This window comes from Clytia hemisphaerica, unplaced genomic scaffold, assembly GCF_902728285.1.
Source record: "Clytia hemisphaerica strain Z4C2 unplaced genomic scaffold, Clytia hemisphaerica genome assembly, whole genome shotgun sequence".
NCBI lineage: Eukaryota > Metazoa > Cnidaria > Hydrozoa > Leptothecata > Clytiidae > Clytia > Clytia hemisphaerica.
This window is the reverse complement of record NW_027103334.1, coordinates 2,238,506-2,256,762: the sequence shown is the minus strand read 5'-3', so window position 1 is coordinate 2,256,762 and position 18,257 is coordinate 2,238,506. Positions and strand designations below refer to the sequence as shown.

Below are 18,257 nucleotides of genomic sequence, written 5' to 3'. Positions count from 1 at the left end.
CACGGTATATTGTACAAAAAATTTACTGTGGGAAATTTGAATTTATCGCTGTCCTCACTTACTAAAATAAAAACCATATTTCTGAACTTGCGTTTTCTCTTAAAGAGTGTGACCGTTGAAAGAATTTGTTTGGTTTTCAACTTTGTTGAACGGACTTTTTGTCGAATTTGTCAAACATTTCTTGTTGTCAAACTTTGTTGAACAGAGTTTTGGTCGAATTTGTCGAACATTTCCTGTTGTCAAAGTTTAAGTGGAACTTAATTGAATACTCACAATTTTAGTGCAGCAACCTTTGAAAATTTTGATTAATTATGTCGTCTGGTATGTACTGATGTCCAGACGGTGTCAATCGAACAACTTTGAACAAAAATCGCAATCGAACCAATCAAATGTAATCGAACGCGATCGAATAATTGCGATTCGATTGTCGAACGTAATCGAATCTCAATCGAATGGCCGATTCCTTGGTAATATTCGATTGCGTTCGAGTAAGGTTAGATTGGTTCGATTGATTGTTGACTATGTTCGATTGGTTCGATTGATTGTCAATTACATTGGATTAATCTTCGATTTCGTTCGATTACGATTATGTACGATGAGTTTGATTGCGATTAAATTAAATTGGATCACTCTGTTAGATACAATACAATTGAATCAATCGAACGTAATTGAATAGTAGTTCGACAATCGAATTGCAATTATTCGATTGCGTTCGATTCGTTCGATTGACACTGTCTGGTGATGTAAACTAAAAAAACTGAGCATGATCGAGACTCCTTTAAAAAAGCTCAACAAATATAAAATTTCACCATAATTTTATGCAGAAAAAGTATCAAAATATCCAACAATACAAATAGAGGCTATTCTAGTCAACCTCTTGCTGTTTGAATAAATTTTTTTGTCGAATATAAAAGCCTGAACACACATTTCGCACACGTTAAGTTAATAATTATTCTGATAAAATGCCTGATTCCTCTTAATCATCAAGGACATAGCAAGAGAGTAGTAAACACTACATAAGAGAACATACCTGTAATAATCTGGTTGGTGTTTGAACCTTCATTTTGGTCAATAATGAGAAAACATCGATGAAAACCCTCAAGCAAAATGAGTGTAAAAAATGCAACTTTCAAAATAGACTTTAAAAGCTTTTAGGTCAATAAGTATGAGCATCCACTTCTGTGGGTGCAAGTCAGAGCTACACTTAACTAATTGAAAAACATTTGAAACAATAAACTTTCCTTTATAAGTCTCAAGGTCCATAAAGAAATCAAAACATTGACCGACAACCAAAATGTGATTCTCAGGCGCCATCTTGGATTCCGTTCGGAGCAAATAAACCCACGGCCGCAGTAGAATCGATATTAGCGAGATTATGTAATTCCAGATACATAATCTCGCTATTCTTTTACAGCACGCAGCCTAAGACGACCCGAGCAAATCGATTAAATTTTATGCGAATGCCCCCGATTGAATCGCACCAAAAGAGCAACCATGGCACGGACAGGAGTGAGAGAGGACAGAAAAACAGAACACGGCACGGACTGCGGACAGACAGGACAGGACAGACACACGGAGAGTTCCTCTTGAAAGGCCCCTTCGCTAGCGCTGGGCCAAAAAAGAAAAGGTACACAAAAGAACTTAAAAGTGGGATTATATGAAGATTCTTCCAGCTTTCAGGAAAAGCACATCTCTCTGGATATCTATTGCCGATATATTTACAATTATTGCTAAAGTTTTCGCACACAAGAAAATAATGATTCTTTGCTAATTTGGTGACTCTTGATAACATGTTGTTCACCACACCCTGAAAACACATTGGGGTCTTCCAGAATATGTCCGTACATGGGGAATGTAGTGTCCGGAGGCAGTGAAAAATCTACAAAATTCTCCCGGTCCCAGGGGATAGATTTACTCTGTTTAGGGGTAATTTTGCTTGGTTTGAGGGTTATTTTGAAGGTCCGGGGGGGTCAAATGATGCTTGTCCGGAGGGTCAGACCTGATGTCCGTCCAGGGGTCAAAAATCACAATGTCTGCGGGGTAAATTTCTAAAAAATGTTATATTCCCCACCCCCGATATTAAATTTTTTTCTGGAAAAACACATTCTTACAACAAGGAAAAGAAAAGTCAAATCACGTACATCCCAGGGAATTACTGGAATAAAGACAAATTTGACATATTTTCAAAAACATAACTAGTTTCGAAATAATGACAAAAAATATGATACTGTGATGCAAATATACTAGCTAATAGCCAAGGCTATGATGCGCCCGTTGCAATGTTTTTCTGGGAAAATGACGTCGGTTAGTGATAACCAAGGAAACAAAAAGCAGGAGGTCCAAATAATTACAGTTTCTGTAAACCATTTCAATGACATGTTAAATTTGCTTTTTTAAGTTTTATTTATAAGAACTGCAATGAAAATGTGTAAAAACAAAACAATATATAGTTTTCTTAAAAATCACACAAGAAGTTTTCTTTGCCACTCCTCTATGGTCCTTGTACAGGAAAAAATAAATTTAGCAGCTTCCAAGTGTAGAACACCTAAAATCAATATACAACAACAGAACAACAAAAATCAATATTTTTTTAAACATAATTCACTCCAAGTCATCTAGAAGAAATTTAGTTCAGTAAAACATAAATAAAATAAAAAAAGAGATAAAATCGATTATCGATTGCCATCAATGAGTAATCTATAAAATATTGATTGCATTGATACATAGTTTATTGAAACAATTGTGAGTATATATTAATTATCTATCGATTGCGTTAATGTATCAATTAGTTATTGAGTCAGTAAAAATCAATAGGTAATCGATGTAATGTACTTAAATTGATACTGATCGACTGCAATCGATATTTGATCATAATTGATTATTTATCAGTCATAATCAGTAATCGCACCATCTGGATTTTTGTCCATAATTTGTTGAAAAATACTTTGGTCTTACTTAAATCAAATTCCAGTAACACTTTATCATAATAAATGATCTAAAAGTTCATCAAACCACCCATTGTCTTCAATAGCAAATCGCAGTGGTGAAAAACTCAAACCCATGCATCAATCGCAATCGCAATTAATAACCATAATTTGTTGAAAAATACTTTGGTCTTACTTAATCAAATTCCAGTAACACTTTATCATAATAAATGATCCAAAAGTTCATCAAATCATCCATCGTCTTCAATATCAAATCGCAGTTTGGTGAAAAACTCCAAGACGACAATCAAAAATATGTTCCGTTTGCGTCAGCCGACTGACCAACTTGGCAGACAAAAATTCCTAGTCAGACGAGTCAGAAAATTGTCGGAATTTTTCATCAAGCGAACGAATAAATATTAAAAACTATATATACTTTGAAACCATTTTCCAAAAAAACCGACTAAATTTACTACCGACCGACTGACTCAATTTTAAGAAGATTTTTGACGCGAACGGAACATATATTCGATTGCCGCCCAACTCATGCATCAATCAATCGCAATCACAATAATTAATAATCGCAACGTCTGAATTTTTGTCCATAATTTGTTGAAAAATACTTTGGTCTTACTTAATCAAATCCCAGTAACACTTTATGATAATAAATGATCTAAAAGTTCATCAAATCATATATCGCATCATCGTCTTAAATATCAACTCGCAGCAGTGGTGAAAAAACTCCAATGCATCAATTGCAAATCGATAATCGCACCGTCTGGATTTTTGTCCATAATTTGTTGAAAGATACTTTCATCTTACTTAATGAAATTCCAGTATACGATCTAAAAGTTCATCGAATATTGTTCATCACATTATCGTCTTCAATCGAATTGCAGTGAAAGCCGCCATAATTTGGTGAAAATTACTTCTCTCTTCTTCTTCATTACATTTACATAGGAAATGTATACGTTAGGATACTTCATCCAATAATCCATCCATAACTTTCTCCAAGCCCAACAGGAAAATATGTTTTTTATTGCAATCAACCATCGCATCATCATGGAATGTCATGGAATCATAACAAACAACAAACCAAAACAAAGCAAAAAATAAGTCTCACTTTTGGTAAAAAATAGTTCATAAAAATCAACGAAAACTAGAGAGAATAAAGTCTTTACACGATGCAAAAAGGCATGTCCCTGATGCAAGAATTAATTTGCCAAGTTAGAGCTAATTCAAAAAGATGAAACTTGCAATGCCAGCATGCAAATGATCAAAAACACTATCGCTTCGGTAGCCATCTTGAATAACCTTTTAATGAATCCGATCGGAAGAAAGATAGGAAATCGGCGAAATACTACGAAAAGTAGTTTAATCGAGCAAGGCTCTTGTCTCTGTTAATATTAACATGCGTAAAAAAAACACAAAATAAAAAATGAATAATCGAGAACAAACATGAATAATCGAGCCGGAAAACTGAATCGTGAGATTTTCCCTAGGTACTCCTCATTAAGGCGCCCTTGACGCGCGCAATAAAATTAGTTCAATTTAACATACGTTTGAATAATAATCATTTATTCGGTCAACGTACATTTTACGTACTCTTGTCGTCATAAATTCCAGGAATTCGCCTTTTTTATTGCAACCAGCCAAGAATATTCTTGTTGCAACATTAGCAAAAAGTTTTATGAACAGAGCATTAAATATTTCAAAAAACAAATCAATGTTCCTCCCAAGCATTTTTTAAAGCATTTTTTGAAGCAAAGTCATTATAAAGTTTATACACCCCCTTCTCAAAGACCCACTGGAAAAATTGGCCAAAATATTGTCCCCGGTAGAAAATAATACTCCAATTTTTCCGTGTCTGTGAGAAGGTGGTGTATAAACTTTATAATGACTTCAAAAAATGCTAAATCAAAACGCTTGGGATGAACACTGATTTTTTTTGAAGTGTGTTTATGTGTGTACATACAGTGAACCAGCGCTCTGTTTAACTTTTGTTGTTATGTATATTTACGACACCCCTGTTTGTTTTATTGACCCAGTCAAAGCCAGCGAGGTTAAATGAAGTACCAGTGTATGGAGTATGTCTGACAATCCTTAGTTGAGATTCGTAGTTTTCAAATGGTAAATGAAATGCCAAGAGTTTTTCTCAACGGTAACGATTTCTTGAACTATTCCTTCCATTGGATACTGAGCCTCAAAACTATCGGCTCTGATGATACAGCAGTGTTTTAAGAACTTTTAACTTTCCTTTTCCTGTCTTTTTACGATTGACATTCGCGTTTTAATTTATCAATCAGGAATCAGAGTAAAATTAATTATCATCTTTCTTTCAATTCAAATCACCTACATTGAACTGTCCATGCTTTCCTTGACCAGAAACGAATTTTTTGGCTCCTTCTATGGACTCCTTGAAATAAAAGAAACGGAGTTACTTTTTTTGGGTGGATGGTAGTGTGTACAGTAACACATTTTACGTTTTTTTTTAAAGAAAACGACGCTGAAAATTGGTCAAAACCAAAGGGCAAAATAAAAACAATCCTCCTGAGCTTTAGATTTCAGAAATTACTACGAAAAATACTGATTTTAACAGCTTTCAAACCTACTTAAATTTAGTAAGTAAAAAAACTAAACGTAATAAGAACATCGTGAGAAGATTTCAGCTTGAAAATTTCAAAAGATTAAGAAGAGCCCAGCCTGAGCAAAAATTTTCTTAATTTATTCAATTTAGTTTATTCTCACTTGAGTGAATCACTAAAAGCGCACTCTTATGACCGGAGCTATAAGAAGAACTTCAGCGAAAACCCATTTTTCAGCCAAAAATTTCAAACCCTCATCCCATTTTATAACCTGTACTAAAAATGTTTTTGGCACAATTTCTTAGTAGCCCATCTCGGGCCTGAGAGCTTTCTACCTTATGCTCCTAAACAAAAATCTGCTAACATTATTTGACAAAAAGAGACTTCACAGGAGCTGGATATCGAACCTAAGGAATGAGAGTAGCGAAGATCGTAGAAGATCATATACAAGAGCCAAACGAAAGATGGAGAAAACTATAATCGATAACTCCAAACAAAATCCAGAGTCTTTTTGGTCTTATGTTCGTAGTAAACTCAAAACCAAAACAGGTGTTTCTCCACTCCTGCTAAACCCAGAAGACAAAGCGTCAATGAAGTTCGATGATATTGAAAAAGCCGATAATACTACAAGATCAATTCACCAGTGTTTTTACTATTGAGCCTGACGACAAATTGCAACCATTTGATCTAAGAACAAACACCACTGTATCGGACATACAGATATCAGAACAAGCAGTAATGAAAAAACTTCTCAAACTCGATGCTGATAAGTCATGCGGTCCAGATAGAATCCACTCACGGTTACTTAAAGAATTGTCTGATGAAGTTGTTCCTCCATTAACAATTATAATGAACTAATCAATGCAAGAAGGCTGCGTGCCGGTTGATTGGAGACGTGCAGAGATTTCACCTATATATAAGAAAGGATGTCGCAATATTGCAGCCAATTATCGCCCAGTAAGTTTGACTTCAATTGTCTGTGAAATGATGGAATCAATGATTAAAGACGTTATCATGGAGCATCTCACCAACGAACAAATTTTAGCACAAGAACAATTCGGATTCTTACCAGGTACTCTTAGGTGCCAAATAAACGGTCCCCCCCCGCTTGTTAATTTTTCGAAAATTTTCCAACCACCCCGGACCTTATTAGGACCCCCCCGTTTATTAATTTTAAAGAATATTTTCAGCTGTCAAAGAGAAGGACCCTTATTTTGCTCTAAATAGCCTGATTTTAGCCTATATTTACCTTATTTTGGGTTTTCAGAAGTAAAATTTCCAGCCCCCCCGGCAATTAGGACTCCCCCGTTTATTAAGATCTCAAAAATTTTCCAACCCCCCCGTTTATTCGAACCCCCCCGTTTATTTGGCACCTAAGAGTAGATCAACTACTACACAACTTCTTAGATTTCTAACAGATTGTGCCGACGCTACGGCATCTAACGAGGTCACCGACACCATCTACTTTGATGTCGCGAAAGCCTTTGATACCGTTCCACACCGTCGTCTGATGAAGAAGGTCAGCATATGGGACAAGCGGAAAATTATGGGAATGGATAAGAAGTTTCTTGAATCAACGTACTCAAACTGTTACCGTCAATAGTGTGAAATCGCAACCCTCAAATGTGTCAAGTGGTCCCACAAGGCAGTGTACTCGGCCCTTTACTGTTTATTATATATATCAACGACCTCCAAGAAACCGTTAAATCCAACGTGCTGTTATTTGCTGATGACACTAAGATCTTCAAAAGGATAAGAAGCGTCTTTGACGCCGAGCTTCTTCAGCAGGATATAAAGAAATTGGAAGAATGGTAAAAAAGCTGGCTATTAACTTTCCATCCCGAAAAATGCCATGCATTAACACTTGGTAAATTCCGCAACATCGTTCATGCACATCCATATAACCTCAATGGCAAAATAGTTGAGCATGTCGAAGAAGAGAAAGACCTCGGGGTTACTTTTGACGAGCCACTATCTTTCGAATCACACATCGCAACCAAGGTTAAGAAGTATTGTTGGTTTGATTTGCAGAAGCTTCTCCTACCTATAAATAAAGATATGTTCAAGACGCTATACACAACGCATGTTCGTCCTCGCCTTGAATATGGCCCAGCAGTCTGGACACCTTACTTGAAGAGAATTATCACAGCCGTAGAAAATGTTCAAAGGAGAGCGAGTAAGTTGATCGATGGTTTCCAGAACTTAGAACACCAAGAACATTTGCAGAGACTCGATCTTCCGACGCTAGACTGGCACGCTATTAGGGCTGGAACGGTATCACGCGGGAAAAGTGAGCGCAGGAGTTAGGTAAGCGTAGGAAGAAATTTTGTCGGCGGCAAGGGCTGAAAGCAGCAGTTAATCAGCAGCCTCTCACCAACTTTTGCTCGTTCTCCTACGCAGCTCCTATTCTAGCAAACGTCCGCCGCCTTTATGTTCCCGCCCTCTGACATGATTAATTAACAGACTAGTTTGCTAGTCTATTCCGACGCCTGCATATAGACGAGAGCAGAACGACATGATTGAAATATATAAACATTTCAATGTCTATGATAGATCTTCACTACACAAAACTTTTCAGCACCAGACGCGTGTCACAAGAAACCATGAACACGACCTTCAACTCGTTGAGCGAATCCCAAAAGATGGTGTGAGAGGTGCACAGTTCAATTCATTTCATCATCGAACAATCGATCCTTGGAATAATCTACCAGCCGACGTCGTCAAATCCAAAACCGTGTTCCAATTCAAGATTAACCTGGACGAAGCAAAGATTTCAGCAACCAAACAGGATAGAAGAGAACTTTGGAATTCCGGACTTAACATAACGAATTTTTTTCTAAACAACTTTATTGTAGATCCTTTCGGAGAGGCAGAATTCATTCATTAAATAAATTTCTCTCCAAAATTGAAAACAACACACTACTCAATCATAAATGAATGGCAGCCAAACGTAAACCAATGCAAACTGTTTGACACTGGTAAATATTGAAAAAAAAAACTCCAATCTGTCTCCAATCTGGTAAGATTGTAAAGGTAAAATATCTGGCAGATTTAGCCAAATTCAAACCTTTCAGAAAACAATTTCGGGCCAATTTCAAATTAAAATCTCTTCCTTCCAAAGAAATAAATTATATAGACATGCATCTAAAATTGAATTAAATTCAATATAAAGTAATCTGTTATATTTACCTCAGAAATGACATGTGCAGCATTTTCAACTTCAAAACAAAAAGCATCGTCAATATCGTTGGCTTCATAACTCGAATACAACGCTGATTGCCGATCTGCACGTAAACAGCCTTGAGGAAATTTTGAAATCTCCTTTGCCAAAGATATTGCTTCATTTAATGCTGAACAAAATGATTAGAAAAAATTCACTTTAATCTTACTATACTAAATGAGTTTATGAAAAATGTCTGTAACGCTAGCCCAGTAACATATGTTAAGGTTTCTAAAATTTGAACGCCGCGGCTGGAAAACCTATCCACCTTCGATACAAAAAGTCTCGCGCTAAGTTTGACAAGCGTAGAAAACTCGGATTAGAGAAGACTCTACACTGCTATTTGTAAACGAAAAAAGTTCTGACGTCAATTTCATGAAAAAGTACTGCGACGTCACAAAGTTTCAAATAAAAAGGTGTGGCATTTTTGTTGCACGATTTCGAATTATTTTATATCAACACACGCAACAAAATCCAACATTGTTGTTTGATGATTAAACTTCGTCTAACATTATTTAAAAAGGTTTAAATGTTGGTTGCATTGCATATGTGCCGGTCTTAAGCTGTCCGCATGCGAAGCCAACAAACGGGAAAACCTTCAGTGCTCAATCGGAAAGCGCGAGCCTCTCCTTCACAACTAAGGCTTTTTCTTTCCTAGAAGCAACCCTCTCACCACCTCAGACACCTTTGGGCGTCTGCAACGACGGGTACCCTCGATAATTTTGACAGGGTTACTATGGCATTTCATTGAACACAAACTCCCGTTATCTTAAAAAGACATATCATCGAGGCTTACAGACACAAAATTTTGACTAATGTAGAAAGTTTAGAAGTATAATTTTTATTATTTTATTTTCTTATCTACGAAACGAAAATAAATTAATTTATTTCCTAATTCTTCTAAAATCTTGTCAAAGACCCAATGAAGATTGAAAACACGATGAAACAACAACCGAAATCTCGATTTCGAGACAGATTTAATGTATTCTAGTTCTATGCTATTAGGAAAGTTACATTTATATTTTGCCAAGATAATTCCAATATATATTCTCTATTGCCTAGCATTGGCACCATCAGCATCATATTTTTAATCTCTTTAACAATTCATATATAGATTTAGAGTTTGGAAACTATTCTAGTCGCAAGTTAGGGAGTTGCTAGTTTCAAGTTGGGGAGTTAAAAAATTACCGGCTACCGAAAAAGAATAACATACATCAAAAGTACGATTTTGAAAGTAAATGTAATATGAGAGTAATATATAACACATATAATACGTATAATACATATACCACCTGCAATATGCTTATTTGCCTTAAACACGTGCGCTGAGAGCATGGAAAGCTATTTTCTACTGTCAATTCATACCCATTTATATTTCCTGCATCACATTGAGTATAAATATAATTCTTGATGAAAGTGACATTGGAACCATAATATGCTCAAAATTTTTATTAAAAAGTGTCAATTCCAATGATAAAATGACAAAAGAAAGTGTCATTATTTTTCTAGCTCAATAAGCTTTCTCTACGAATTTTTTTAGGCTAAGATGACTGTCAGCTTATATCCTTTTATACAATAAGCATCACTTGCAGTATGATCAATATTTTTTGGGGAATTTGTTTGACAATCATTGTATTTAAAGATTTTGTCAATACTTTTACAAGAACGTGACATAACAGTACTAAGTATTTTGGCTTTGCTAGCCAGCACCTTACCATTTTCATGATCTTAAAGTCAATAACTGGTACTGGCTAATTTGAAATTTGTACTTTTGGGCTACATTAGTTTAAATTAGAAAATTTTCGGTCGCCGTAACGTTTTACGAACTCCCCAACTCGAAACTAGCAACTTCCCAACTCACCAACTAGAACATTACCTACTCTCGGGTGCCTAATAAACGTACATGTACGTTTATTTTTTTCGTGTCTAATTTCCCGCCTGTACGCACCTTATTAGGAACTGTACGTTTATTTATTCTGAAGAATTTTCCCGCCTGTACGTTTATTTATTTTCACCCAATATCGCCCAATTTATACTGGAAAAATTTGTTATTTTTTGTCCAAGGAAGATATGTTGAAAGGCAGTTAAGTACATTCGAACGTATTGTGGGAGATTTCAAGTGTTACACGAGTAAATTCGAACGTTTTGCTTATTTAGTACTTGCCATTGATCTATAAGAGATATACCTATACTTAAGTCAGTCGTTTTGACCTGGATGTTCTACTTTTGAAAAATTGGTACATTATTCCCTGTACGTTTATTTTAGCCTGTACGTTTATTTATTTCAGCTCTGATTTCTCGCATGTACGTTTATTTCAGCCTGTACGTTTATTAATTCCAATTTTATTCTCTCCCCTGTACCCGGGGGGGGGGCACTCAAGGTAAATGACCTACCAGACGTTCGGCCCTTAAGGGTAGGTTTTTCATAGTTCAGCTAGTGCACTGTAAGGGTAGGAAATTACAAAACTGCACTGAACTGCACTGTAAGGGTAGGAAATTGTGATAAAAGGCCAATTTTTTGGTAAAATTGGTCAATTTTGGAGGAAAAGTTCCACATTTTCTTGGAAAATTGCAAAAATTTTCGCCCTTACGGGCGAGAAATTTTTAAAAAGTGCACTGTAAGGGTATGATTTTTCATGGAAAATTACTGCACTGTAAGGGTCCGATTTTAGAAGCCAAATTTTGGGCCGAACGTATGGTCGTTTTCAGATCGAGTGCCCCCCCCCCACGGTCGTTTATTTTGTTCTGTACGTGTATTAGGCACCCGAGAGTAGACTCATAGATCTATAATCCTTCTTCAAATATTTGCTAACAAAATGCCAACGTAAATAGCAAAAAGGCTTCGAGAACAATAAACATGAAATCTCGATAGTTGAAGTCATAAACCTACCCACCTGTACCTTTCTGGACAACTCTATTGGCAAGTCCAAAATGCGAGGGCTTGTTAATATTGCTACGCGGAAACTCCATGGAATGTGGAAACCTAAGAAAAAAGATCAATTGTGTTTACACAACACTTTCTTCCTTTTATAATGAAAAGTAAATAACACTCATGATTGATCACGAAACATAAAGGCCTATCTACACTAGTCAGTTATAGATTGTTTTCTTCCTTTGTCGTTCACCCCTGTCTCAGTAGTAAAATTTCGGTACATCACGAAAGACTTCTTTGAACGTTTTAGCATAGTATAAGAAAGCCGCGGCTGGAATGATGACGCTATTGTTTTTGTCGTTAATGGATGTTCTATCTGTGTCTCCGTGGTTTATAAGAACTTAGTCGAAGCTAACAAAATCCTTAACCTTAAAAGTATTCATGATATTCAATTGAAGAACAATTACTTTTCAAGTCTCAAATTTTTCTCACTGTCCTCTCTTATCACCTTAATTAAAGTATATCTTTATAAATTCCAAATAAATTTTTATAAATTTAGGACCAAATAAGACACATTTTATTAAAAGAACTAATTTTCAAATGTTAAACATCGAATGCTTCCTGTCACCTCAATACTGTTGTTTTTTGAATGAAATTTTCACAGAATGCAGCTTGATTATTTATTTACTAATGCCAGTAAGAATTTTTCAAAATAATCTGGAAGGCATTTCGAGGCACTCAATTTTCTTCAAGTTCTTAAAGCACTGACATTCTGACGTTCTAGTACTTTTATATCAAGAGTCTTTTCTTTTACTTTGATCTTATGAATGTGTGAATTATCAAGAGATTTGCGTTTATGAGCAAAATTACGTCTAACGAGAGAGTTTGTTAAAAGTCAATTAAATTGATAATGGAAATTGTCACTGCACCATAAAAAAATTCGTTCTTACGACATAGATAGAACAACAAAAATTCAGCTGTACTCATTCCAGCCGCGGCTTTCTTATACTATGGTTTTAGGGAGTAGAAATCTCGTGGCAATCATTGAAAAGTGGAGTGAAAATCGAATTATCAATATAGTTAGTATAGTCAATATAGTTTTCAGTAAATTTCTTAGGCCCCTTCTGAGAGATTTTTCAAGTTACAAGTCTCCTGTTTTTCCGTTGGAAAAATATGTGGATGGAAGTTTTTAACATCCCACATCTTAACAGGTCTGAATTTCTAAGCCACTCTCCTTTCCTCCTTCTATTCTGTAACGCGGAAACCATATTTCTAGACATTTCTAGACTATTCTGTTATGCAGAAACCTTTTTTCTGAACATAATCTAAACATATTCTGTTATTCAAAAACGATTTTTTGAACATTTTCTAGCCTTTTCAGATCATGTCTAGACTATTTTTCTTACATCGAAACCATCCCTTTTGGCTTTTTCTATGCTATCCTGTAGAAACCGTTATTGTGCGTTATTCCAGGTACATCTATGATGCGTAAGCCATTATTACAAGTATCTATGCTATTCTGTTACGCAGTAACCACTATTCCAGGTTATTCTGTTATGCGAAACCACTATTCCAGGTTATTCTGTTATAGGGAAACCACCATTCCAGGTTATTCTGTTATGCGGAAACCATCATTTCATATTATTGTTATGCGGAAACCACTATTCCAGGTTATTCTGATATGCGGAAACCACTATTCCAGGGTACTCTTTTATAGAGAAACCACCATTCCAGGTTATTCTGTTATGCGGAAACCATCATTTCATATTATTGTTATGCGGAAACCACTATTCCAGGTTATTCTGTTATGCGGAAACCACTATTCCAGGGTACTCTTTTATAGAGAAACCACCATTCCAGGTTATTCTGTTATGCGGAAACCATCATTTCATATTATTGTTATGCGGAAACCACTATTCCAGGTTATTCTGTTATAGGGAAACCACCATTCCAGATTATTCTGTTATGCGGAAACCATGATTCCAGATTATTCTGTTATGTGGAAACCATTTCAGGGTATTCTGTTATGCGGAAACCACTATTCCAGGCAATTTTGTAATGCGGAAACCATTATTCAACGTATATATGTTATTCTGTAATGCGGAAACCTTCATTCTGAGTATATCTATGCTATTCTGTAATGCGGAAACTCTCATCTTACGTGTTCCTATGCTATTCTGTAATGCGAAAACCTTCATTCTAAGTGTTCCTATATGATATTCTGTAATGCGGAAACCTTCATTCTAAGTGTTCGAATTAGAAGGAGTGGTCAATTGACAAAAAGAACCATTCAAACTAGTGAAAGAGAGAGAGAGAGAGAGAGAGAGAGAGAGAGAGAGAGAGAGAGAGAGAGAGAGAGAGAGAGAGAGAGAGAGAGAGAGAGAGAGAATAAAATCATTCGAATTAGAGAAAGAGTGAGATCGGTATAGAGAATCATTCGAATTAGAGAGAGCGATCAATAAAGAAAATCATTCGAATTAGACAGAGAGAGAGTGATCGTTATTGTGATCTCAGGTTGGAAAATCTTAGCACTGAAAAAGTTAGAGAAAAGCCGTTTTAACCAATATTTCCTTTAACAGTAGGAAAACATGAAACAAAAGTGGCGAGTGTGAAAAGAGCTTAAACCAACAATGTTTAAAGAGACTGAGAGAGAAAAAAGAAAAAGTATTAGACGATCAAGTTTATTTAACGCATCAATAGCTCTATTTATTTGATTTGATCACGCTATGAATATTATAGTGGTTTCCACATTCCAAGACGTTTCCGCATAGCGATATTAACAGGGCTTCTTCGGCTCTAACTAATCGACCAGTCAGAATCATATCCATTGCTCTTGACAGACCAATCAGCTTCGGCAATCTAACAGTACCACCGTCAATCAGAGGGACACCAAACCGCCTGCAAAGTACACCAAATTGAGTATTTTCTTCTACAACTCGCATATCACACATTGAGGCTAGTTCCAGTCCTCCAGCGACAGCATATCCTGATACAGCTACTATTAAAGGCTTTGTCAGTACCATACGTGTTGGACCCTAAAAGCCAGAACATGTTTATATTGTCTAGAATCTATTCTGAATATAATCTTTTTACAAATCGAAATTTCAAATATTTGAAAGATGATTTATTTACTAATAATAATAATTTTAAGCACTTTGATAATGGAAGAGCCTGACAGAACATTTATAAAAGATCGAATCATTTTCAAATTAATGCCAAATCACACGTCAGTAAGCTATTTTTTCTAAATTATAAAAACTGTAAAAACTACCATTGGTCCATCACCAAAAACTATAGTTGATATCTTCTTTTTGCCTATCTTTTTCTGGGATCTCTGATAGTTCTTCTAAATCATACCCACCACAAAAGAATCCTCCAAAGCCATGCAAAACAGCACAGTGAATTTGATCATCTTTTTCAAATTCTTTAAATGCACTGATTAATAGCCCAGCTGTCTCAATGTTAACACAATTTCGTTTCTGTGGACGGTTGATTCCAATGGTCATTACATTGAGAGAATCGAGACGCTCAACTATGACACATGGCTTACTTTCTAAGGAGGAATACAATGTAATTGAAAAACAAAAAGCACTAACAAAATGTTAACCAATAAAACTGAGTTGACAAACTGTCCTTTGTTCTCTCTGATTGGGTGGTGAATGTTTATTAACTTTTAGAGAATTCAGGAAAAATAATACTAGTGAAATTTGATAATTTTGTGAAAATGCATTAGTTAGTGCAGTACCAACCCCATCTAATTTTAAGATGAGAATCAAAAAATCATTCCTTTTTGTCCATCACTGATTCAGCAAGTACCGTAACTTGGTCTAATGTCGACATTTCTTATCTAATTCTGACACCCTTTTTTAGAGCTGAAAATAGATTAAAGGTCGAAGCTCTTTTTCTTTGCTTTAATGGTCAGAAAGAAAAATCCTTTTTCAATTTATAGCTAGCGATTCAAACTTTCATGTTATTCCTCAAAAGAGAATTAGATAAAGGGATGTTGATATTAGACCAACTTACAATAACAATGTCAAGAAAAAATATTGAAATATTATTTAACATGAGAGAAGAAAATATAACAAGGGAATGCTTGCAAGTCCAAGATAAAATTCTGGCATCTGGCACTGGCATCAAATTTTATAAAAAATGAACTTTTTACCTTTGGATGAAATATTCTGCTTGAATATATTTGCATGTTTGATATATTTAGAATTTGTTACAAATGTTTTTGATACAAAATGATATCTGGAAAACATCATTTAACAGGATTGGGCTTCTATATACACAATCAGCAGATCAGACAAGAAAATCCTGGTACATTCCAACACTTTCACTTTCGATTTTGATTTATTTTCAAAACAATAATAATTGTAATTTACCGATCGGAAAATTAAATGGAATAAACACATATTAAACCGCTCGGCAAATTACAATGTAAGCTACAAAGATGGTGGCAAAAATGGTGGCATGAAAGACGTAGTAGGCCAGTCAAGAACACCTTCAAATTAGCTTAACATAGGCTGATTAGCCTACCATAGGCTATTTAGACTATTTTATATAGGCTATTTAGCCGAAAATCGATAAAAACCTCGATTTCTGACGAAATATAAATAGTCGCGTCTTCTCTAAGGAATACATGGTTTCCTCATTGTCAGAGAAATGCCAAATGCTCATGACAAATTTTGACTTTGGGTCAATTTTGGTTAAGGAAATATTCCACTTTTTGGTATTATTTCTGTTTCCAAAATTGAATGTCATATCAGTTTAAATGAAAAAGATTCTTTTGGCTTTGGGCAATGAAATGGTGAAAAATAGACGCAACTATTTATATTTCCTATAAGAAATCGGGGTTTTTATTTATTTTCGTCTAAATAGCCTATATAAAATAGTCTAAATAGCCTATGATAGGCTAATTTGAAGGTTTTCTTGACTGTTATAAAAAACCAAGGAGGCCCTGACTACCTGGGTGCGTGGTGGCTAGTTTCATTATACGGAACAGTGACAACAAGAAGGTTTTTTTACGTCCTAAGTTTTTTTACTTTCAGATTTCTTTTCACAGAGATTATTTACTATTTACTATTTAACTTTCAGACTTCTTTTTCAAAGGGTTCTGGAAGTATTTGGATGAAATATCCATTTTGTAATACCCACAAAGAGGTGGCTGCTATTAAAATCACTTGCCATGGCCAGACTGTGTCAATCGAATGAATCGAACGCCGAATCAATTGAACGCAATTGAACACAATCGAATAATTGTGATACGATTGTCGAACGCAATCAAATCGCAATCGAATATCACCCAGGATTTGCTGTTCGATTGCTTCGATTGCGTTCGATTGTATTCGATTATGTTCGATTATGTTCAATTGATTCAATCGTATTAGATTTTATTTGCTTTCGTACGGTACTTAAGTGCTCGGCCGCCCACGCTCTAACGGAGTGATCCAATTTAATTTAATCGCAATCAAACTAATCGAACATAATCGTAATCAAACGAAAAAGAAGACTAAAATCAAATGTAATTAATAATCAATTGAACCAATCAAACATAGTCAATTATCAATCGAACCAATCTAACTTGGCTCAAACACAATCGAATATTACCCAGGAATTGGCCGTTCAATTGAGATTCAATTACGTTCAACAATCGAATCGCAATTATTCGATCGCGTTCAATTACGTTCGATTGGTTCGATTGCGATTTTTGTTCAAAGTTGTTCGATTGACACCGTCTGGCCATGGGTGTCTGCGTGCCAACTTGCCTTGGCGTGCCTGCGTGCCAACGTGTCAACATGCCTTGGCATGCCAACATGCTTTGGCGTGTCAACGTGCCATCCAAATTTGGCATGCCATTAAAATTTTGGCATGCAATCCAAATTTTGGCATGCCATCCGAATTTCAGTGTGCCATTCGAATTTCGGCGTGCCATCCTTATTCCGGCGTGCCATCCTTATTCAAGCGTTCCATCCAAATTTTAGTGTGTCATCCAAATTTTGGCGTGCCATCCGATTGACACCGTCTGGCCATGGGTGTCTGCGTGCCAACTTGCCTTGGCGTGCCTGCGTGCCAACGTGTCAACATGCCTTGGCATGCCAACATGCTTTGGCGTGTCAACGTGCCATCCAAATTTGGCATGCCATTAAAATTTTGGCATGCAATCCAAATTTTGGCATGCCATCCGAATTTCAGTGTGCCATTCGAATTTCGGCGTGCCATCCTTATTCCGGCGTGCCATCCTTATTCAAGCGTTCCATCCAAATTTTAGTGTGTCATCCAAATTTTGGCGTGCCATCCAAATTTTGGCGTGACATCCATGCGCAGATAATTGTTTTTGAAAAAAAAGCCTGGGTAAAAGAATAACAATTGTAGAGAGCTAGCTAAAGAGAACAAGAGAGCATTCTATGCAAATTTTAAATCAATTTTTTATAAACACAAAAGGAAAACTTAGATTATGTGATTACTGTAATGCAAATGCATAATACAGTAGAATAACTAACATAAATTATGCATGAATCGTGCATCGCGCATCGCGAATTACTCAAACCCCAATATTTATCTATCTATATCAAAGGAATCTCATTCGGTACAATTGAAATATTTGGTACAATAGACCTTTTCGCCGCCTTGGTTGGATTTAGTTGTAAAGTATGCAA

At 35.8% G+C, this 18,257-nt stretch overlaps 1 pseudogene; it reads right to left on the bottom strand.

Moving 5' to 3' along the window:
* Window positions 1–4,341: 4,341 nt before the first annotated feature.
* On the bottom strand, window positions 4,342–15,159 carry LOC136816255 (enoyl-CoA hydratase EchA19-like; annotated as a pseudogene).
* Window positions 15,160–18,257: the final 3,098 nt, after the last annotated feature.